Raw genomic sequence first — 21,416 nt, 5'->3', positions numbered from 1 at the left:
ACCCCTTTTGCTCACATCTTCAAACTCGGGCCCTGATTACAAGTTCTGACCAAATGATGACAAACACGGTATTTATTATGTATTTTTTTCATTTTTTTTATTTTTCCAACTTATACATCCATCATTGGTGCCAGGCAGGTTGTGGAGAAAGCAGTGAAGAAAGGAGAGAGCCATCACAGAAAAGATGTCCATCCAGGGTCAAGGTACCCTGCACTTTTACATATCCAAATGACAGCATTTAAAGTTTTTTAGCGTATGGTATCTCTCGTTGCATGGAACCGCACAGAGGCCAACGCCACACTGACGGCACCTGTACTTTGTTTGCCGCCTGCCTTTGGTACGAGAGCGGTCAGAGCACACGGCGCAGTCTGGACGTCCCTCTGCTTGACAAAGCCAATGACGCTCTGTGAGTCTCTGTGGCATTTCACCCTCCGGTCTTGAGCGCCTTTCTTGTTTTTTGGAGTGATCAGCCAGTAATGCATCAATAATGTTCTGAATGTAAACCTTTAAAGGTTTGTGTGGGCCTGGAGTGGATTTGGTGTATATGATGTGTGAGTTGACAATACTTATGCTTATAATGGCATTGAATATGCGATGATACCATTTCCGGGACCTGTGTGGAAAGAGGTATGTCTTCATCCTCTGGTCAGCAGTGTCCACTCCACCCATGTAGGCGTTGTACTGGTCGACACATACAGGTCTTTTGATGTCACGGAAGCCAGTGTCATCTGTCTTGGATCGGATCCTCCTCTGAACACAATCATTTCCATGGACTGTGGACAACATGGTGAGACGTTTAGTATTGTGCCAAGCACAAGCCAGGAGTTTTCCCTTTCTGCAAAAAACTGGGTCATCTCCTTTTTTCAGCTGTAAGACACTTTTACCAAGGCATTTTGGCATCCCCAACCTGGTAATCCTTACCGTCCCACACAGTCCAGTTTCCAAATCTGCTAATTCATTTGCAATTACAGGCGAGGTATAGTAACTGTCCATGTAAATCTCGTGTCCTTTGCCCGTAAAGGGAGAAACCAACTCACGGACAACTGCGTGTGTTGCACTGATGTTGCTTGCATTATTTTTGTACTGTCCAGTGTGCATTGACCAGCGCAAAACATACCCTGAACAGCTTTCACTCAGGGCATACACTCTATAGCCATATTTGTCAGGTTTATTCGGAGAGTAACATTTTAGTGAAGATCTCCCCTTGAAAGCTATTGTCATTTCATCTAAAGAAAGCTCCTTGATTGGACTGTAAACTGCTGCAAATTTGGGAATAATCAAATCTATTATTGGGCGGACTTTGAACAGTTTATCGTGCCCGGGCTCGCCTGTTCTCACATAATCATTATTGTTGACAAAATGAAAGAACGAAAGAATGATTTCAAATCTGTTTCTTGACATTACATTTCCAAATCCAGGCGTTTGTGTAAGCCAAAATGTTCCCCAGTAATCCTCGATTTCAGGTTTCTCAACAAGGCCCATGGAGAGATGCAAAGCAAAGAAAGCTTTCATTTCGGTGACTGATACATCATACCACTCAAGAAATCTTGAATGTGGCTTCAGAATCATAGGTGCCATACACGGATGTGCATATCTATTTGTCTCATCAGTAATGAAAGTCCAAAACTGATCGGTCAGAAAGAGTGACAGAATATCAAATGGATTAGCATCCGTCAGATCCATCTCTCCTGTGTAGCCAACTGGGTCTTCAAAAGGTTTGATCCATGCCTCAAATACCTCGACCTCTCTCAGCATGTCCCAGCTCTCATCCACCGGGCAAGTTTTACTACAGCCACTGGTTCCACTGGTTCCTTGCCTCCGTCTGTCCTTTGCACCTGTCCGTTGTTTCGAAGTCCCTTCATCTCCACTTGGAAATCCATCGTCACTCTCGGGGAGATAATACCCTTCAGAGTCAGAATCTGCTGTAAATTGCATGCCACGTGTACTTCCTCCAGCCACTTTTTTCCTTACCGGATCTGCCCTGGATCATACCTGGCTAATAAGAGGAAGTTGCACCGAACCGACCAATGACTGAAGTTATTCATTTTCTACTATTATTTCATAAATTTCCTTGTACGGTAAAGTCGCATTTCTGCGACTTTGGCGCTTAAAGGGTTAGTTTGTGTGAACTGTGAGTATACAGAATCAGATCCGTTATTACAGTAGCACAAATGACCGTACCTATACTTTGGTAAAAAAACACATCAAACTGCTGTCTCTTTTTAAAGGAGTTTGATGTGGTTGTTGTTACATCAAACTACTGCGTCCTTTAAAAGTCCACATCAAGCTAATGCTTTTTTTTAAAGTCTATTGCAATTGAGATGTCAGTCGAGAGCCGTAACAGCAGTAGTGCATCCAAGAAAGCTGTGTATTGAATGGATATAGAACCTTTAGTGAAGCAGGAGCCAACAGGCTATTCACATCCTTGTGTAGGGTCTCAAACTACAGGTATTCAGTTTACGATTAAGGAAGATTTCTTAGCAGAAACGAGACAAGACGGGGCACCAGGGTAAAACCCAAAAAGCTAAGATACGGTCCTTAATCACGCTCGTTAAAAGGTTTGAAGGGTGTTTCACGATTCAGGGACTTACGCATAGTCTAATCAAACAAACAATAGTCAATAACTCTTTCGTGTAGTTTATTTATCAAAAGGGCAATCAAAAAGGGCACCGGAGCAGAAATGCGCACAGGTAAATCACAGGTGATGTTATATCAGATTTAAAGGCAGAATTCATGCAGATAATGTTAAACCAGGGTTTTGCCTTTGATAATCAAACGTGTCTATGCTAATCTATATCAAAAAGAGGGAAAGTGAGAAGCTAAGGGAGGAGGAACAGCTGAGTTCTACCCAAATCACGCCACAAAAGAACCGCACACTGAAGTCGGCTTACGATTTTGTAGAACTCGGTCCGGCTGGTCCTTGTCCGCGGACGAGATCCGTGGCGAGGCAGCGGCGTGGAGCGGTGTGGCGGGCGAAGGCAGTGGCGTGCCGCGATATCCGTGATGCGGGGCGGCAGCGGTGGCGCGAGGCGGCGCGAGGAGCGGTGTGGCGGGCGAAGGCAGTGGCGTGCCGCGATGTCCGTGACGCGGGGCGGCAGCGGTGGCGCGAGGTGGCGCGTGGCGATGTCCGGGAGTTCCTTAGCGGTAGAACGCTTTAGCTGCGTGTTAGCTCCTCACGCGGCCTTTACTCAGATGAGAACGTAGCGCTGATCCACGTAAACGGCGTAGATTACTTCAAAAATAGTAGAAGCGAAGTAGAAAAGAAAGTCTCTGTCAGGTTTAGCGCTTAAGCTTAGTTCCAGGTGTTTCCAGGTGTTTTCAGAGTTCAGGGGGGCGATGAGGCTGGCCTAGTCTTGTCGACCCACGTGGCGGACGCTTTGTTGAGACAAAGGAAAAGTAAACAGGCTCGTCCGTGGAGACGGCTTCAAAGAGATAGACAAAGGCTTGAACAAAAAAAAAGGAAGAAGAGAGCAAGAAGAGAAGAGAGGAGAAGAGAGCGTTCCAAGCTCGGAGGGTCTTTTTGTCACCTAGCGCCGCAGGGCACGCTGGGAGCGAAAGGGGCGGGCGCTACTGCGACGACACGTTAAACACTTTTGGCAGTTTGTGCACATTATTCCTTGAGGTAGATACATTTTACATCTTCTTTCACCTGTGATGGGCACTCGAGTTAAAGCATTGGGAATATAAAACCTTAAACAGTGGAAAAATACGTAACACAAGGTGAAACATGAGGTGTACGGAGTTGATTCGGACAAACATTCATGGCATAATCACATAAAACATAGTTTTCATCGGGGCGTCCTCCTGTAAGACTGTGGGGGAGAAGGTCTGTTATCGCCAAAGTCACAGCGGCTCCCTGCGGTGAGGGAGAGAGGGAGAAAGAAACCCCCCCAATGTTCAAAGAGAGATTTTCTGTTATCTGGCCGTGGAATGTCCATCTCCATTCCCCTACACTTGCAATGAGGTCAAATATAGGACAAACCCATTGTCAGGAGTGGGATTAGAACCCATTCCTCCACTTGTAGACCAAATTTGCTTACGCTTAGGTAGGAGTTTACCTTGACCCTGACACCTTGGACATTTCAGCGATGCTGACATTGAGCTCCCTTATCTCGAAGATAACGTTCCAAAAATCAGTACAAAGTAAATGCTTTGGCAACCTTACACTAGATGAAGTCTTTCCAATTATGTACAGTCCATATAAAGAGATGACTTTAACAGGTGATGAGAATTGAGTGAAATAGTTCAAATCTCATTGTTACAGAGGGTTTAATTCTTCTTCTTTCGGTTCCAACAGAAGAAAATTTATGACCAAGATTTCACGGGTTGTAATGGCGAGCAGTCCATAAAGCTTAAAATTAACTCCGCCCAACGTGAGGCTCGAACCCACGACCCTGAGATTAAGAGTCGCATGCTCTACCGACTGAGCTAGCCAGGCTGGCTGCCCAAAAGGCAAAAAAAGGTCATAATGAAAACCCAGAATTTTTCAGTACTAAGTCTGGTAAATTAATCTGTCACTTTAATTTCTCAGTGAGTGGTCACAATTACAGTATAAGACATATGATACAGTTCACTCTGAATGTACTCAATGCTTTGACAGTACAGCATCTACGTAGTAGATTGGCCATCACATCACAATTCATCATTGGAAGTAACACTTCATTTGAAATCTTAAGCCAATACGACAATTTTTCATCCATTGTCACACATATGTACTTGTAAATTAGGGTGTAAAAATGGCTTCCTTTCCAAAGGAAATATTTTTTTTTTTGTCAGGAGTGGGATTTGAACCCACGCCTCCATTCAGAGACCAGAATCCCCTGTGGCGAGGAAGGAGTTTACCTTGAGTCTGGCGCCTTAGACCGCTCGGCCATCCTGACACTTTATTTATGTGAACTGTGAGTATACAGAATCAGATCCGTTATTAAAGTAGCACAAATGACCTACCTATACTTTGGTAAAAAAACACATCAAACTGCTGTCTCTTTTTAAAGGAGTTTGATGTGGTTGTTGTCACATCAAACTACTGCGTCCTTTAAAAGTCCACATCAAGCTAATGCTTCGTTTTAAAGTCTATTGCAATTGAGATGTCAGTCGAGAGCCGTAACAGCAGTAGTGCATCCAAGAAAGCTGTGTATTGAATGGATATAGAACCTTTAGTGAAGCAGGAGCCAACAGGCTATTCACATCCTTGTGTAGGGTCTCAAACTACAGGTATTCAGTTTACGATTAAGGAAGATTTCTTAGCAGAAACGAGACAAGACGGGGCACCAGGGTAAAACCCAAAAAGCTAAGATACGGTCCTTAATCGCGCTCGTTAAAAGGTCTGAAGGGTGTTTCACGATTCAGGGACTTACGCATAGTCTAATCAACCAAACAATAGTCAATAACTCTTTCGTGTAGTTTATTTATCAAAAGGGCAATCAAAAAGGGCACCGGAGCAGAAATGCGCACAGGTAAATCACAGGTGATGTTATATCAGATTTAACAGCAGATTTCATGCAGATAATGTTAAACCAGGGTTTTGCCTTTGATAATCAAACGTGTCTATGCTAATCTATATCAAAAAGAGGGAAAGTGAGAAGCTAAGGGAGGAGGAACAGCTGAGTTCTACCCAAATCACGCCACAAAAGAACCGCACACTGAAGTCGGCTTACGATTTTGTAGAACTCGGTCCGGCTGGTCCTTGTCCGCGGACGAGATCCGTGGCGAGGCAGCGGCGTGGAGCGGTGTGGCGGGCGAAGGCAGTGGCGTGCCGCGATATCCGTGACGCGGGGCGGCAGCGGTGGCGCGAGGCGGCGCGTGGAGCGGTGTGGCGGGCGAAGGCAGTGGCGTGCCGCGATGTCCGTGACGCGGGGCGGCAGCGGTGGCGCGAGGTGGCGCGTGGCGATGTCCGGGAGTTCCTTAGCGGTAGAACGCTTTAGCTGCGTGTTAGCTCCTCACGCGGCCTTTACTCAGATGAGAACGTAGCGCTGATCCACGTAAACGGCGTAGATTACTTCAAAAATAGTAGAAGCGAAGTAGAAAAGAAAGTCTCTGTCCGGTTTAGCGCTTAAGCTTAGTTCCAGGTGTTTCCAGGTGTTTTCAGAGTTCAGGGGGGCGATGAGGCTGGCCTAGTCTTGTCGACCCACGTGGCGGACGCTTTGTTGAGACAAAGGAAAAATAAACAGGCTCGTCCGTGGAGACGGCTTCAAAGAGATAGACAAAGGCTTGAACAAAAAAAAAGGAAGAAGAGAGCAAGAAGAGAAGAGAGGAGAAGAGAGCGTTCCAAGCTCGGAGCGTCTTTTTGTCACCTAGCGCCGCAGGGCACGCTGGGAGCGAAAGGGGCGGGCGCTACTGCGACGACACGTTAAACACTTTTGGCAGTTTGTGCACATTATTCCTTGAGGTAGATACATTTTACATCTTCTTTCACCTGTGATGGGCACTCGAGTTAAAGCATTGGGAATATAAAACCTTAAACAGTGGAAAAATACGTAACACAAGGTGAAACATGAGGTGTACGGAGTTGATTCGGACAAACATTCATGGCATAATCACATAAAACATAGTTTTCATCAGGGCGTCCTCCTGTAAGACTGTGGGGGAGAAGGTCTGTTATCGCCAAAGTCACAGCGGCTCCCTGCGGTGAGGGAGAGAGGGAGAAAGAAAACCCCCCAATGTTCAAAGAGAGTTTTTCTGTTATCTGGCCGTGGAATGTCCATCTCCATTCCCCTACACTTGCAATGAGGTCAAATATAGGACAAACCCATTGTCAGGAGTGGGATTAGAACCCATTCCTCCACTTGTAGACCAAATTTGCTTACGCTTAGGTAGGAGTTTACCTTGACCCTGACACCTTGGACATTTCAGCGATGCTGACATTGAGCTCCCTTATCTCGAAGATAACGTTCCAAAAATCAGTACAAAGTAAATGCTTTGGCAACCTTACACTAGATGAAGTCTTTCCAATTATGTACAGTCCATATAAAGAGATGACTTTAACAGGTGATGAGAATTGAGTGAAATAGTTCAAATCTCATTGTTACAGAGGGTTTAATTCTTCTTCTTTCGGTTCCAACAGAAGAAAATTTATGACCAAGATTTCACGGGTTGTAATGGCGAGCAGTCCATAAAGCTTAAAATCAACACCGCCCAACCGTGGGGCTCGAACCCACGACCCTGAGATTAAGAGTCTCATGCTCTACCGACTGAGCTAGCCAGGCTGGCTGCCCAAAAGGCAAAAAAGGTCATAATGAAAACCCAGAATTTTTCAGTACTAAGTCTGGTAAATTAATCTGTCACTTTAATTTCTCAGTGAGTGGTCACAATTACAGTATAAGACATATGATACAGTTCACTCTGAATGTACTCAATGCTTTGACAGTACAGCATCTACGTAGTAGATTGGCCATCACATCACAATTCATCATTGGAAGTAACACTTCATTTGAAATCTTAAGCCAATACGACAATTTTTCATCCATTGTCACACATGTGCTTGTAAATTAGGGTGTAAAAATGGCTTCCTTTCCAAAGGAAATATTTTTTTTTTGTCAGGAGTGGGATTTGAACCCACACCTCCATTCAGAGACCAGAATCCCCTGTGGCGAGGAAGGAGTTTACCTTGAGTCTGGCGCCTTAGACCGCTCGGCCATCCTGACACTTTATTTATGTGAACTGTGAGTATACAGAATCAGATCCGTTATTACAGTAGCACAAATGACCGTACCTATACTTTGGTAAAAAAACACATCAAACTGCTGTCTCTTTTTAAAGGAGTTTGATGTGGTTGTTGTCACATCAAACTACTGCGTCCTTTAAAAGTCCACATCAAGCTAATGCTTCGTTTTAAAGTCTATTGCAATTGAGATGTCAGTCGAGAGCCGTAACAGCAGTAGTGCATCCAAGAAAGCTGTGTATTGAATGGATATAGAACCTTTAGTGAAGCAGGAGCCAACAGGCTATTCACATCCTTGTGTAGGGTCTCAAACTACAGGTATTCAGTTTACGATTAAGGAAGATTTCTTAGCAGAAACGAGACAAGACGGGGCACCAGGGTAAAACCCAAAAAGCTAAGATACGGTCCTTAATCGCGCTCGTTAAAAGGTCTGAAGGGTGTTTCACGATTCAGGGACTTACGCATAGTCTAATCAAACAAACAATAGTCAATAACTCTTTCGTGTAGTTTATTTATCAAAAGGGCAATCAAAAAGGGCACCGGAGCAGAAATGCGCACAGGTAAATCACAGGTGATGTTATATCAGATTTAACAGCAGATTTCATGCAGATAATGTTAAACCAGGGTTTTGCCTTTGATAATCAAACGTGTCTATGCTAATCTATATCAAAAAGAGGGAAAGTGAGAAGCTAAGGGAGGAGGAACAGCTGAGTTCTACCCAAATCACGCCACAAAAGAACCGCACACTGAAGTCGGCTTACGATTTTGTAGAACTCGGTCCGGCTGGTCCTTGTCCGCGGACGAGATCCGTGGCGAGGCAGCGGCGTGGAGCGGTGTGGCGGGCGAAGGCAGTGGCGTGCCGCGATATCCGTGACGCGGGGCGGCAGCGGTGGCGCGAGGCGGCGCGTGGAGCGGTGTGGCGGGCGAAGGCAGTGGCGTGCCGCGATGTCCGTGACGCGGGGCGGCAGCGGTGGCGCGAGGTGGCGCGTGGCGATGTCCGGGAGTTCCTTAGCGGTAGAACGCTTTAGCTGCGTGTTAGCTCCTCACGCGGCCTTTACTCAGATGAGAACGTAGCGCTGATCCACGTAAACGGCGTAGATTACTTCAAAAATAGTAGAAGCGAAGTAGAAAAGAAAGTCTCTGTCCGGTTTAGCGCTTAAGCTTAGTTCCAGGTGTTTCCAGGTGTTTTCAGAGTTCAGGGGGGCGATGAGGCTGGCCTAGTCTTGTCGACCCACGTGGCGGACGCTTTGTTGAGACAAAGGAAAAATAAACAGGCTCGTCCGTGGAGACGGCTTCAAAGAGATAGACAAAGGCTTGAACAAAAAAAAAGGAAGAAGAGAGCAAGAAGAGAAGAGAGGAGAAGAGAGCGTTCCAAGCTCGGAGCGTCTTTTTGTCACCTAGCGCCGCAGGGCACGCTGGGAGCGAAAGGGGCGGGCGCTACTGCGACGACACGTTAAACACTTTTGGCAGTTTGTGCACATTATTCCTTGAGGTAGATACATTTTACATCTTCTTTCACCTGTGATGGGCACTCGAGTTAAAGCATTGGGAATATAAAACCTTAAACAGTGGAAAAATACGTAACACAAGGTGAAACATGAGGTGTACGGAGTTGATTCGGACAAACATTCATGGCATAATCACATAAAACATAGTTTTCATCAGGGCGTCCTCCTGTAAGACTGTGGGGGAGAAGGTCTGTTATCGCCAAAGTCACAGCGGCTCCCTGCGGTGAGGGAGAGAGGGAGAAAGAAAACCCCCCAATGTTCAAAGAGAGTTTTTCTGTTATCTGGCCGTGGAATGTCCATCTCCATTCCCCTACACTTGCAATGAGGTCAAATATAGGACAAACCCATTGTCAGGAGTGGGATTAGAACCCATTCCTCCACTTGTAGACCAAATTTGCTTACGCTTAGGTAGGAGTTTACCTTGACCCTGACACCTTGGACATTTCAGCGATGCTGACATTGAGCTCCCTTATCTCGAAGATAACGTTCCAAAAATCAGTACAAAGTAAATGCTTTGGCAACCTTACACTAGATGAAGTCTTTCCAATTATGTACAGTCCATATAAAGAGATGACTTTAACAGGTGATGAGAATTGAGTGAAATAGTTCAAATCTCATTGTTACAGAGGGTTTAATTCTTCTTCTTTCGGTTCCAACAGAAGAAAATTTATGACCAAGATTTCACGGGTTGTAATGGCAAGCAGTCCATAAAGCTTAAAATAAACTCCGCCCAACGTGGGGCTCGAACCCACGACCCTGAGATTAAGAGTCTCATGCTCTACCGACTGAGCTAGCCAGGCTGGCTGCCCAAAAGGCAAAAAAGGTCATAATGAAAACCCAGAATTTTTCAGTACTAAGTCTGGTAAATTAATCTGTCACTTTAATTTCTCAGTGAGTGGTCACAATTACAGTATAAGACATATGATACAGTTCACTCTGAATGTACTCAATGCTTTGACAGTACAGCATCTACGTAGTAGATTGGCCATCACATCACAATTCATCATTGGAAGTAACACTTCATTTGAAATCTTAAGCCAATACGACAATTTTTCATCCATTGTCACACATGTGCTTGTAAATTAGGGTGTAAAAATGGCTTCCTTTCCAAAGGAAATATTTTTTTTTTGTCAGGAGTGGGATTTGAACCCACACCTCCATTCAGAGACCAGAATCCCCTGTGGCGAGGAAGGAGTTTACCTTGAGTCTGGCGCCTTAGACCGCTCGGCCATGCTGACACTTTATTTATGTGAACTGTGAGTATACAGAATCAGATCCGTTATTACAGTAGCACAAATGACCGTACCTATACTTTGGTAAAAAAACACATCAAACTGCTGTCTCTTTTTAAAGGAGTTTGATGTGGTTGTTGTCACATCAAACTACTGCGTCCTTTAAAAGTCCACATCAAGCTAATGCTTCGTTTTAAAGTCTATTGCAATTGAGATGTCAGTCGAGAGCCGTAACAGCAGTAGTGCATCCAAGAAAGCTGTGTATTGAATGGATATAGAACCTTTAGTGAAGCAGGAGCCAACAGGCTATTCACATCCTTGTGTAGGGTCTCAAACTACAGGTATTCAGTTTACGATTAAGGAAGATTTCTTAGCAGAAACGAGACAAGACGGGGCACCAGGGTAAAACCCAAAAAGCTAAGATACGGTCCTTAATCGCGCTCGTTAAAAGGTCTGAAGGGTGTTTCACGATTCAGGGACTTACGCATAGTCTAATCAAACAAACAATAGTCAATAACTCTTTCGTGTAGTTTATTTATCAAAAGGGCAATCAAAAAGGGCACCGGAGCAGAAATGCGCACAGGTAAATCACAGGTGATGTTATATCAGATTTAACAGCAGATTTCATGCAGATAATGTTAAACCAGGGTTTTGCCTTTGATAATCAAACGTGTCTATGCTAATCTATATCAAAAAGAGGGAAAGTGAGAAGCTAAGGGAGGAGGAACAGCTGAGTTCTACCCAAATCACGCCACAAAAGAACCGCACACTGAAGTCGGCTTACGATTTTGTAGAACTCGGTCCGGCTGGTCCTTGTCCGCGGACGAGATCCGTGGCGAGGCAGCGGCGTGGAGCGGTGTGGCGGGCGAAGGCAGTGGCGTGCCGCGATATCCGTGACGCGGGGCGGCAGCGGTGGCGCGAGGCGGCGCGTGGAGCGGTGTGGCGGGCGAAGGCAGTGGCGTGCCGCGATGTCCGTGACGCGGGGCGGCAGCGGTGGCGCGAGGTGGCGCGTGGCGATGTCCGGGAGTTCCTTAGCGGTAGAACGCTTTAGCTGCGTGTTAGCTCCTCACGCGGCCTTTACTCAGATGAGAACGTAGCGCTGATCCACGTAAACGGCGTAGATTACTTCAAAAATAGTAGAAGCGAAGTAGAAAAGAAAGTCTCTGTCCGGTTTAGCGCTTAAGCTTAGTTCCAGGTGTTTCCAGGTGTTTTCAGAGTTCAGGGGGGCGATGAGGCTGGCCTAGTCTTGTCGACCCACGTGGCGGACGCTTTGTTGAGACAAAGGAAAAGTAAACAGGCTCGTCCGTGGAGACGGCTTCAAAGAGATAGACAAAGGCTTGAACAAAAAAAAAGGAAGAAGAGAGCAAGAAGAGAAGAGAGGAGAAGAGAGCGTTCCAAGCTCGGAGCGTCTTTTTGTCACCTAGCGCCGCAGGGCACGCTGGGAGCGAAAGGGGCGGGCGCTACTGCGACGACACGTTAAACACTTTTGGCAGTTTGTGCACATTATTCCTTGAGGTAGATACATTTTACATCTTCTTTCACCTGTGATGGGCACTCGAGTTAAAGCATTGGGAATATAAAACCTTAAACAGTGGAAAAATACGTAACACAAGGTGAAACATGAGGTGTACGGAGTTGATTCGGACAAACATTCATGGCATAATCACATAAAACATAGTTTTCATCGGGGCGTCCTCCTGTAAGACTGTGGGGGAGAAGGTCTGTTATCGCCAAAGTCACAGCGGCTCCCTGCGGTGAGGGAGAGAGGGAGAAAGAAAACCCCCCAATGTTCAAAGAGAGATTTTCTGTTATCTGGCCGTGGAATGTCCATCTCCATTCCCCTACACTTGCAATGAGGTCAAATATAGGACAAACCCATTGTCAGGAGTGGGATTAGAACCCATTCCTCCACTTGTAGACCAAATTTGCTTACGCTTAGGTAGGAGTTTACCTTGACCCTGACACCTTGGACATTTCAGCGATGCTGACATTGAGCTCCCTTATCTCGAAGATAACGTTCCAAAAATCAGTACAAAGTAAATGCTTTGGCAACCTTACACTAGATGAAGTCTTTCCATTTATGTAGAGTACATATAAAGAGATGACTTTAACAGGTGATGAGAATTGAGTGAAATAGTTCAAATCTCATTGTTACAGAGGGTTTAATTCTTCTTCTTTCGGTTCCAACAGAAGAAAATTTATGACCAAGATTTCACGGGTTGTAATGGCAAGCAGTCCATAAAGCTTAAAATCAACTCCGCCCAACGTGGGGCTCGAACCCACGACCCTGAGATTAAGAGTCTCATGCTCTACCGACTGAGCTAGCCAGGCTGGCTGCCCAAAAGGCAAAAAAGGTCATAATGAAAACCCAGAATTTTTCAGTACTAAGTCTGGTAAATTAATCTGTCACTTTAATTTCTCAGTGAGTGGTCACAATTACAGTATAAGACATATGATACAGTTCACTCTGAATGTACTCAATGCTTTGACAGTACAGCATCTACGTAGTAGATTGGCCATCACATCACAATTCATCATTGGAAGTAACACTTAATTTGAAATCTTAAGCCAATACGACAATTTTTCATCCATTGTCACACATGTGCTTGTAAATTAGGGTGTAAAAATGGCTTCCTTTCCAAAGGAAATATTTTTTTTTTGTCAGGAGTGGGATTTGAACCCACACCTCCATTCAGCGACCAGAATCCCCTGTGGCGAGGAAGGAGTTTACCTTGAGTCTGGCGCCTTAGACCGCTCGGCCATCCTGACACTTTATTTATGTGAACTGTGAGTATACAGAATCAGATCCGTTATTACAGTAGCACAAATGACCGTACCTATACTTTGGTAAAAAAACACATCAAACTGCTGTCTCTTTTTAAAGGAGTTTGATGTGGTTGTTGTCACATCAAACTACTGCGTCCTTTAAAAGTCCACATCAAGCTAATGCTTCGTTTTAAAGTCTATTGCAATTGAGATGTCAGTCGAGAGCCGTAACAGCAGTAGTGCATCCAAGAAAGCTGTGTATTGAATGGATATAGAACCTTTAGTGAAGCAGGAGCCAACAGGCTATTCACATCCTTGTGTAGGGTCTCAAACTACAGGTATTCAGTTTACGATTAAGGAAGATTTCTTAGCAGAAACGAGACAAGACGGGGCACCAGGGTAAAACCCAAAAAGCTAAGATACGGTCCTTAATCGCGCTCGTTAAAAGGTCTGAAGGGTGTTTCACGATTCAGGGACTTACGCATAGTCTAATCAAACAAACAATAGTCAATAACTCTTTCGTGTAGTTTATTTATCAAAAGGGCAATCAAAAAGGGCACCGGAGCAGAAATGCGCACAGGTAAATCACAGGTGATGTTATATCAGATTTAACAGCAGATTTCATGCAGATAATGTTAAACCAGGGTTTTGCCTTTGATAATCAAACGTGTCTATGCTAATCTATATCAAAAAGAGGGAAAGTGAGAAGCTAAGGGAGGAGGAACAGCTGAGTTCTACCCAAATCACGCCACAAAAGAACCGCACACTGAAGTCGGCTTACGATTTTGTAGAACTCGGTCCGGCTGGTCCTTGTCCGCGGACGAGATCCGTGGCGAGGCAGCGGCGTGGAGCGGTGTGGCGGGCGAAGGCAGTGGCGTGCCGCGATATCCGTGACGCGGGGCGGCAGCGGTGGCGCGAGGCGGCGCGTGGAGCGGTGTGGCGGGCGAAGGCAGTGGCGTGCCGCGATGTCCGTGACGCGGGGCGGCAGCGGTGGCGCGAGGTGGCGCGTGGCGATGTCCGGGAGTTCCTTAGCGGTAGAACGCTTTAGCTGCGTGTTAGCTCCTCACGCGGCCTTTACTCAGATGAGAACGTAGCGCTGATCCACGTAAACGGCGTAGATTACTTCAAAAATAGTAGAAGCGAAGTAGAAAAGAAAGTCTCTGTCCGGTTTAGCGCTTAAGCTTAGTTCCAGGTGTTTCCAGGTGTTTTCAGAGTTCAGGGGGGCGATGAGGCTGGCCTAGTCTTGTCGACCCACGTGGCGGACGCTTTGTTGAGACAAAGGAAAAGTAAACAGGCTCGTCCGTGGAGACGGCTTCAAAGAGATAGACAAAGGCTTGAACAAAAAAAAAGGAAGAAGAGAGCAAGAAGAGAAGAGAGGAGAAGAGAGCGTTCCAAGCTCGGAGCGTCTTTTTGTCACCTAGCGCCGCAGGGCACGCTGGGAGCGAAAGGGGCGGGCGCTACTGCGACGACACGTTAAACACTTTTGGCAGTTTGTGCACATTATTCCTTGAGGTAGATACATTTTACATCTTCTTTCACCTGTGATGGGCACTCGAGTTAAAGCATTGGGAATATAAAACCTTAAACAGTGGAAAAATACGTAACACAAGGTGAAACATGAGGTGTACGGAGTTGATTCGGACAAACATTCATGGCATAATCACATAAAACATAGTTTTCATCGGGGCGTCCTCCTGTAAGACTGTGGGGGAGAAGGTCTGTTATCGCCAAAGTCACAGCGGCTCCCTGCGGTGAGGGAGAGAGGGAGAAAGAAAACCCCCCAATGTTCAAAGAGAGATTTTCTGTTATCTGGCCGTGGAATGTCCATCTCCATTCCCCTACACTTGCAATGAGGTCAAATATAGGACAAACCCATTGTCAGGAGTGGGATTAGAACCCATTCCTCCACTTGTAGACCAAATTTGCTTACGCTTAGGTAGGAGTTTACCTTGACCCTGACACCTTGGACATTTCAGCGATGCTGACATTGAGCTCCCTTATCTCGAAGATAACGTTCCAAAAATCAGTACAAAGTAAATGCTTTGGCAACCTTACACTAGATGAAGTCTTTCCATTTATGTAGAGTACATATAAAGAGATGACTTTAACAGGTGATGAGAATTGAGTGAAATAGTTCAAATCTCATTGTTACAGAGGGTTTAATTCTTCTTCTTTCGGTTCCAACAGAAGAAAATTTATGACCAAGATTTCACGGGTTGTAATGGCAAGCAGTCCATAAAGCTTAAAATCAACTCCGCCCAACGTGGGGCTCGAACCCACGACCCTGAGATTAAGAGTCTCATGCTCTACCGACTGAGCTAGCCAGGCTGGCTGCCCAAAAGGCAAAAAAGGTCATAATGAAAACCCAGAATTTTTCAGTACTAAGTCTGGTAAATTAATCTGTCACTTTAATTTCTCAGTGAGTGGTCACAATTACAGTATAAGACATATGATACAGTTCACTCTGAATGTACTCAATGCTTTGACAGTACAGCATCTACGTAGTAGATTGGCCATCACATCACAATTCATCATTGGAAGTAACACTTCATTTGAAATCTTAAGCCAATACGACAATTTTTCATCCATTGTCACACATGTGCTTGTAAATTAGGGTGTAAAAATGGCTTCCTTTCCAAAGGAAATATTTTTTTTTTGTCAGGAGTGGGATTTGAACCCACACCTCCATTCAGCGACCAGAATCCCCTGTGGCGAGGAAGGAGTTTACCTTGAGTCTGGCGCCTTAGACCGCTCGGCCATCCTGACACTTTATTTATGTGAACTGTGAGTATACAGAATCAGATCCGTTATTACAGTAGCACAAATGACCGTACCTATACTTTGGTAAAAAAACACATCAAACTGCTGTCTCTTTTTAAAGGAGTTTGATGTGGTTGTTGTCACATCAAACTACTGCGTCCTTTAAAAGTCCACATCAAGCTAATGCTTCGTTTTAAAGTCTATTGCAATTGAGATGTCAGTCGAGAGCCGTAACAGCAGTAGTGCATCCAAGAAAGCTGTGTATTGAATGGATATAGAACCTTTAGTGAAGCAGGAGCCAACAGGCTATTCACATCCTTGTGTAGGGTCTCAAACTACAGGTATTCAGTTTACGATTAAGGAAGATTTCTTAGCAGAAACGAGACAAGACGGGGCACCAGGGTAAAACCCAAAAAGCTAAGATACGGTCCTTAATCGCGCTCGTTAAAAGGTCTGAAGGGTGTTTCACGATTCAGGGACTTACGCATAGTCTAATCAAACAAACAATAGTCAATAACTCTTTCGTGTAGTTTATTTATCAAAAGGGCAATCAAAAAGGGCACCGGAGCAGAAATGCGCACAGGTAAATCACAGGTGATGTTATATCAGATTTAACAGCAGATTTCATGCAGATAATGTTAAACCAGGGTTTTGCCTTTGATAATCAAACGTGTCTATGCTAATCTATATCAAAAAGAGGGAAAGTGAGAAGCTAAGGGAGGAGGAACAGCTGAGTTCTACCCAAATCACGCCACAAAAGAACCGCACACTGAAGTCGGCTTACGATTTTGTAGAACTCGGTCCGGCTGGTCCTTGTCCGCGGACGAGATCCGTGGCGAGGCAGCGGCGTGGAGCGGTGTGGCGGGCGAAGGCAGTGGCGTGCCGCGATATCCGTGACGCGGGGCGGCAGCGGTGGCGCGAGGCGGCGCGTGGAGCGGTGTGGCGGGCGAAGGCAGTGGCGTGCCGCGATGTCCGTGACGCGGGGCGGCAGCGGTGGCGCGAGGTGGCGCGTGGCGATGTCCGGGAGTTCCTTAGCGGTAGAACGCTTTAGCTGCGTGTTAGCTCCTCACGCGGCCTTTACTCAGATGAGAACGTAGCGCTGATCCACGTAAACGGCGTAGATTACTTCAAAAATAGTAGAAGCGAAGTAGAAAAGAAAGTCTCTGTCCGGTTTAGCGCTTAAGCTTAGTTCCAGGTGTTTCCAGGTGTTTTCAGAGTTCAGGGGGGCGATGAGGCTGGCCTAGTCTTGTCGACCCACGTGGCGGACGCTTTGTTGAGACAAAGGAAAAGTAAACAGGCTCGTCCGTGGAGACGGCTTCAAAGAGATAGACAAAGGCTTGAACAAAAAAAAAGGAAGAAGAGAGCAAGAAGAGAAGAGAGGAGAAGAGAGCGTTCCAAGCTCGGAGCGTCTTTTTGTCACCTAGCGCCGCAGGGCACGCTGGGAGCGAAAGGGGCGGGCGCTACTGCGACGACACGTTAAACACTTTTGGCAGTTTGTGCACATTATTCCTTGAGGTAGATACATTTTACATCTTCTTTCACCTGTGATGGGCACTCGAGTTAAAGCATTGGGAATATAAAACCTTAAACAGTGGAAAAATACGTAACACAAGGTGAAACATGAGGTGTACGGAGTTGATTCGGACAAACATTCATGGCATAATCACATAAAACATAGTTTTCATCGGGGCGTCCTCCTGTAAGACTGTGGGGGAGAAGGTCTGTTATCGCCAAAGTCACAGCGGCTCCCTGCGGTGAGGGAGAGAGGGAGAAAGAAAACCCCCCAATGTTCAAAGAGAGATTTTCTGTTATCTGGCCGTGGAATGTCCATCTCCATTCCCCTACACTTGCAATGAGGTCAAATATAGGACAAACCCATTGTCAGGAGTGGGATTAGAACCCATTCCTCCACTTGTAGACCAAATTTGCTTACGCTTAGGTAGGAGTTTACCTTGACCCTGACACCTTGGACATTTCAGCGATGCTGACATTGAGCTCCCTTATCTCGAAGATAACGTTCCAAAAATCAGTACAAAGTAAATGCTTTGGCAACCTTACACTAGATGAAGTCTTTCCATTTATGTAGAGTACATATAAAGAGATGACTTTAACAGGTGATGAGAATTGAGTGAAATAGTTGCAATCTCATTGTTACAGAGGGTTTAATTCTTCTTCTTTCGGTTCAAACAGAAGAAAATTTATGACCAAGATTTCAAGGGTTGTAATGGCAAGCAGTCCACTTTTTGATTCTCAGTTTGTTGGCAAGGAATGACTTATGTGGACCCATTTTGGATGAAAACCGTGTTTTGCGTTTGTGGAAATGAGCATCATGGAAGGATGTATGGGCTCTGTGGCGCAATGAGTCGCTAATGGTGAGAGAACATATTTGTTTTTTACAATGGAAAGTCTGCTCGCTTTACTATCTGATGAAAGGCACTGCTGAACGAGGTTCAATTGCCAAGTGTGCTTGAAAAAGTAAGCAAATACATCGGCATTATGTCAAATAACATTATCTTGCAATTTTTCCTCAATATCCAGATTAACTGCAGTATATTGAGTGCGCAATAAATTGGCGAGAGTCGATTGATTGAAAAACTTCCAGTTTTTTTATAGCTACATTGGTACAGGGGATTTAGCTTAAAGGTAGAAAGATTGATGCCCTCGCTCTCCATTAAACACAGTTGATTGGACAGGGGCTGAACTTTCGAATGTTGCTGGCTCGCTTTAAAAAAAAAAAAAGATATTGCGGCTTGTAGAGTCGCAATTATTATACCATGTGGGCTGTATGACTCTACTTCTGGGATTGTATTTCTTGCTTGCTCTGGCAAGGTGAGCAGTCGTCCCTGGGTGGGCTCGAACCACCAACTTTTCGCCTACCAGTAAAACGCGCTAGCCGATTGCGCCACAGAGGCGAGAATCTTGACATACCCATAAAAGGTTTAACCCTCTAATTGCAATTAAAAATGAAGAAAAACTCTGGATTCAGAGCGCTAGCCGCTATACCGTTGAACCACACCTTTCTACAGGATGTCCTGTTTTGAAAATAAGTATGACATTTGATCATTGGGCTATATCAAAGAGAGCAGCATTGAAGTAGGCAAACTTCTGCTTCATGGTTTCATTGTGTGGTGGTCATCACATCTGCCCTACACGCAGAAGGTCTTGGGTACAACATTCAGCGAAACCAAACATGTTACCAAACATGTTCATGCTAACAATGTTCCAATGAAAGCTTGCTGTTTATGTTTTATAGATCCTTTCCATGCCATTTATGTCCTGATCTCGCAAAATATCCAATAGACCCAGCATTCCTATTCATTGTATTTTTGAGCAAAGACTAACATTCAGGTACACATGCCGAAACCCGGGATTGAACCAGGGACCTTTAGATCTTCAGTCTAACGCTCTCCCAACTATTTCGGCTACTTTTTCAAAAATTTAGGCAAGGGAGCGAAACGTGTGGCATAACGTAGCGAGAAAATGAACTAGTTCTGTGTGTCCTTTTTTCTTTTCTTTTGATTAAACATAAAACAATACAGGACACGACCAGGGAGCAAAAATCGAAATAAAAAGAACATAAATAGCACTAAACATAAAATAAAAACAAAAGCACATTTAAATGAAAATAGGGGTCCTACTTGGTCCAAAGTCGATCAAATTAGTGCTTATCCAAATTAAGCCTGAATGTCACTGTTTTCCATTCATCCAATGTCTAATGTCTGTTACTATGTCAGTCAAGTCTTTGATCGTTGGCGTGGTTGGTGTCGAGCATTTCTTTGTGATGGCCTTTTTCTCTACAGCCAAAAGTATGTTCCAAGGGTATCCATTTATTGTGTCCATGGCAGGAGTGTTGAGGCCCAAGTACATAGTTTTAAATTTGAGTGGGATGGAAAAGTCAAAAACAGTCTGCAGTGCCCTTTGAATTTCAGTCCATTATTTTTGAGCAACAGCACAGCCCCAAAACACCTGATAGTGGTTTGCCTGCTGGGTTCTCCAGCAGTTAGCATTTCCTTGTGAATAATGGACACTTTGACATGGTGTGGTGAAAAAAACATATTTTTCCCCTTCAGGCATGTGATTTTGTGGTCTTCCTCAGGGCTGTTCCTACATTTCCACACTCTTGGTCAGACAAAACCAGGTTAACTTCTCGTTCCCATTGGTTTAGAATATACTCAGCAGAACGTTGTCCAGATTACCAATGCATTGAGATCATTTAGAAATGATTCCCCTCGCAAGTTCTGATTGATTGGTTTCAACAAAGATTACTGTCAGAGGATTATAGTGGTCATTTCTTTGTTTCATTTCTTGCTTATAATAAGTCCTATAAAAGTCCTGTCTCTCCAAGTCAAAGGATTCCTTCAACACATCAATGCTTTTCATTTGATTTTCTTTTGCAATGCGGTGAAACGTTTACGCCTTTTGTAATCCAGGCGTTGAATCATAAGCTTGGTCATAAGAAAACCAGCTCCAGATTTTAACAGCTTTGTTTAGTTTGTATGCTTTGGTTGGCTCCTTTCAGGGGGTAAGCACAGATTTTACCCAAAGATTCTTCATGTTTCTGCACTTTTTCAAAAGAGTAACGCTACTCTCGGGGCACTCAAGGTTCCACTGAGATTTGAACTCGGATTGCTGGATTCAAAGTGCGCAAACCATTACACCATTGAACCGCAGAATGCTCCCTAGACGGATAACGGTGATCCAAAGCTACAAGTCTTAACATCAATCATCCCTTGCCACAAAAATGGGAAACAAGGATTGCAAACAGTGCAAACAATCTTGAAAAAAGCGAGCCAGCAACTTTCGAAAGTTCAGCCCCTGTCCAATCAACTGTGTTTAATGGCGAGCGAGGGCATCAATCGTTCTACCTTTGAGCTAAATCCCCTGTACCAATGTAGCTATAAAAAAACTGGAAGTCTCTCAATCAATCGACTCTCGCCAATTTATTGCGCACTCAATATACTGCAGTTGATCTGGATGTTGAGGAAAAATTGCAAGATAATGTTATTTGACATAATGCCGATGTATTTGCTTACTTTTTCAAGCACACTTGGCAATTGAACCTCGTTCAGCAGTGCCTTTCATCAGATAGTAAAGCGAGCAGACTTTCCATTGTAAAAAACAACCATGTACTCTCACCATTAGCGACCTTTGAATCCCCTTGCAAATTATGCCTAGAAGTCCAATGCGCTATCCATTGCGCCACAGAGCCCATACATCCTTCCATGATGCTCATTTCCACAAACGCAAAACACGGTATTCATCCAAAATGGGTCTACATCAGTCATTCCTTGCCAACAAACTGAGAATCAAAAAGTGAAAAGAGTGCAGTTAATCTGTGTGTGCAGGGATACTTTTCCATCTCTTATTCCAATTTGTAACAGCAGCGCATTTTCTGTCGTTGTAAATAATTTGCATGCTTGAATGGACAACTGAGTAGTAGTAGGTTTGAGATGGGCCGGTATTTATTTAGCACTGTGGCATCAAGACTGC

General features: G+C 44.8%; 10 non-coding genes across 10 annotated transcripts; all 10 read right to left on the bottom strand.

Annotated features, from left to right (window-relative positions):
• Positions 1–4,365: 4,365 nt before the first annotated feature.
• Positions 4,366–4,438, bottom strand: trnak-cuu (transfer RNA lysine (anticodon CUU)). Its single transcript has one exon. It is a non-coding gene; the product is annotated as a tRNA-Lys (tRNA).
• Positions 4,439–4,770: 332 nt separating this feature from the next.
• trnal-caa (transfer RNA leucine (anticodon CAA)) lies at positions 4,771–4,880 on the bottom strand. The gene is made up of 2 exons: positions 4,843–4,880; positions 4,771–4,816 (listed from the first exon to the last, which is right to left on the bottom strand). It is a non-coding gene; the product is annotated as a tRNA-Leu (tRNA).
• Positions 4,881–7,131: 2,251 nt separating this feature from the next.
• On the bottom strand, positions 7,132–7,205 carry trnak-cuu (transfer RNA lysine (anticodon CUU)). The gene has a single exon. It is a non-coding gene; the product is annotated as a tRNA-Lys (tRNA).
• A 328-nt stretch (positions 7,206–7,533) lies between these two features.
• Positions 7,534–7,643, bottom strand: trnal-caa (transfer RNA leucine (anticodon CAA)). Its single transcript has 2 exons — positions 7,606–7,643; positions 7,534–7,579 (listed from the first exon to the last, which is right to left on the bottom strand). It is a non-coding gene; the product is annotated as a tRNA-Leu (tRNA).
• Positions 7,644–9,895: 2,252 nt separating this feature from the next.
• trnak-cuu (transfer RNA lysine (anticodon CUU)) lies at positions 9,896–9,968 on the bottom strand. The gene has a single exon. It is a non-coding gene; the product is annotated as a tRNA-Lys (tRNA).
• Positions 9,969–10,296: 328 nt separating this feature from the next.
• On the bottom strand, positions 10,297–10,406 carry trnal-caa (transfer RNA leucine (anticodon CAA)). The gene is made up of 2 exons: positions 10,369–10,406; positions 10,297–10,342 (listed from the first exon to the last, which is right to left on the bottom strand). It is a non-coding gene; the product is annotated as a tRNA-Leu (tRNA).
• Positions 10,407–12,658: 2,252 nt separating this feature from the next.
• trnak-cuu (transfer RNA lysine (anticodon CUU)) lies at positions 12,659–12,731 on the bottom strand. The gene has a single exon. It is a non-coding gene; the product is annotated as a tRNA-Lys (tRNA).
• A 328-nt stretch (positions 12,732–13,059) lies between these two features.
• On the bottom strand, positions 13,060–13,169 carry trnal-caa (transfer RNA leucine (anticodon CAA)). Its single transcript has 2 exons — positions 13,132–13,169; positions 13,060–13,105 (listed from the first exon to the last, which is right to left on the bottom strand). It is a non-coding gene; the product is annotated as a tRNA-Leu (tRNA).
• Positions 13,170–15,421: 2,252 nt separating this feature from the next.
• trnak-cuu (transfer RNA lysine (anticodon CUU)) lies at positions 15,422–15,494 on the bottom strand. The gene has a single exon. It is a non-coding gene; the product is annotated as a tRNA-Lys (tRNA).
• Positions 15,495–15,822: 328 nt separating this feature from the next.
• On the bottom strand, positions 15,823–15,932 carry trnal-caa (transfer RNA leucine (anticodon CAA)). The gene is made up of 2 exons: positions 15,895–15,932; positions 15,823–15,868 (listed from the first exon to the last, which is right to left on the bottom strand). It is a non-coding gene; the product is annotated as a tRNA-Leu (tRNA).
• Positions 15,933–21,416: the final 5,484 nt, after the last annotated feature.

The sequence above is a fragment of the Eucyclogobius newberryi genome, unplaced genomic scaffold, assembly GCF_026437365.1.
Source record: "Eucyclogobius newberryi isolate DKJ021-1_F unplaced genomic scaffold, fEucNew1.0.hap1 SCAF_46, whole genome shotgun sequence".
Taxonomy (NCBI): Eukaryota; Metazoa; Chordata; class Actinopteri; order Gobiiformes; family Gobiidae; genus Eucyclogobius; species Eucyclogobius newberryi.
Note: the sequence above shows the minus strand (reverse complement) of the source record. Positions and strands in the feature narration are given on the sequence as shown.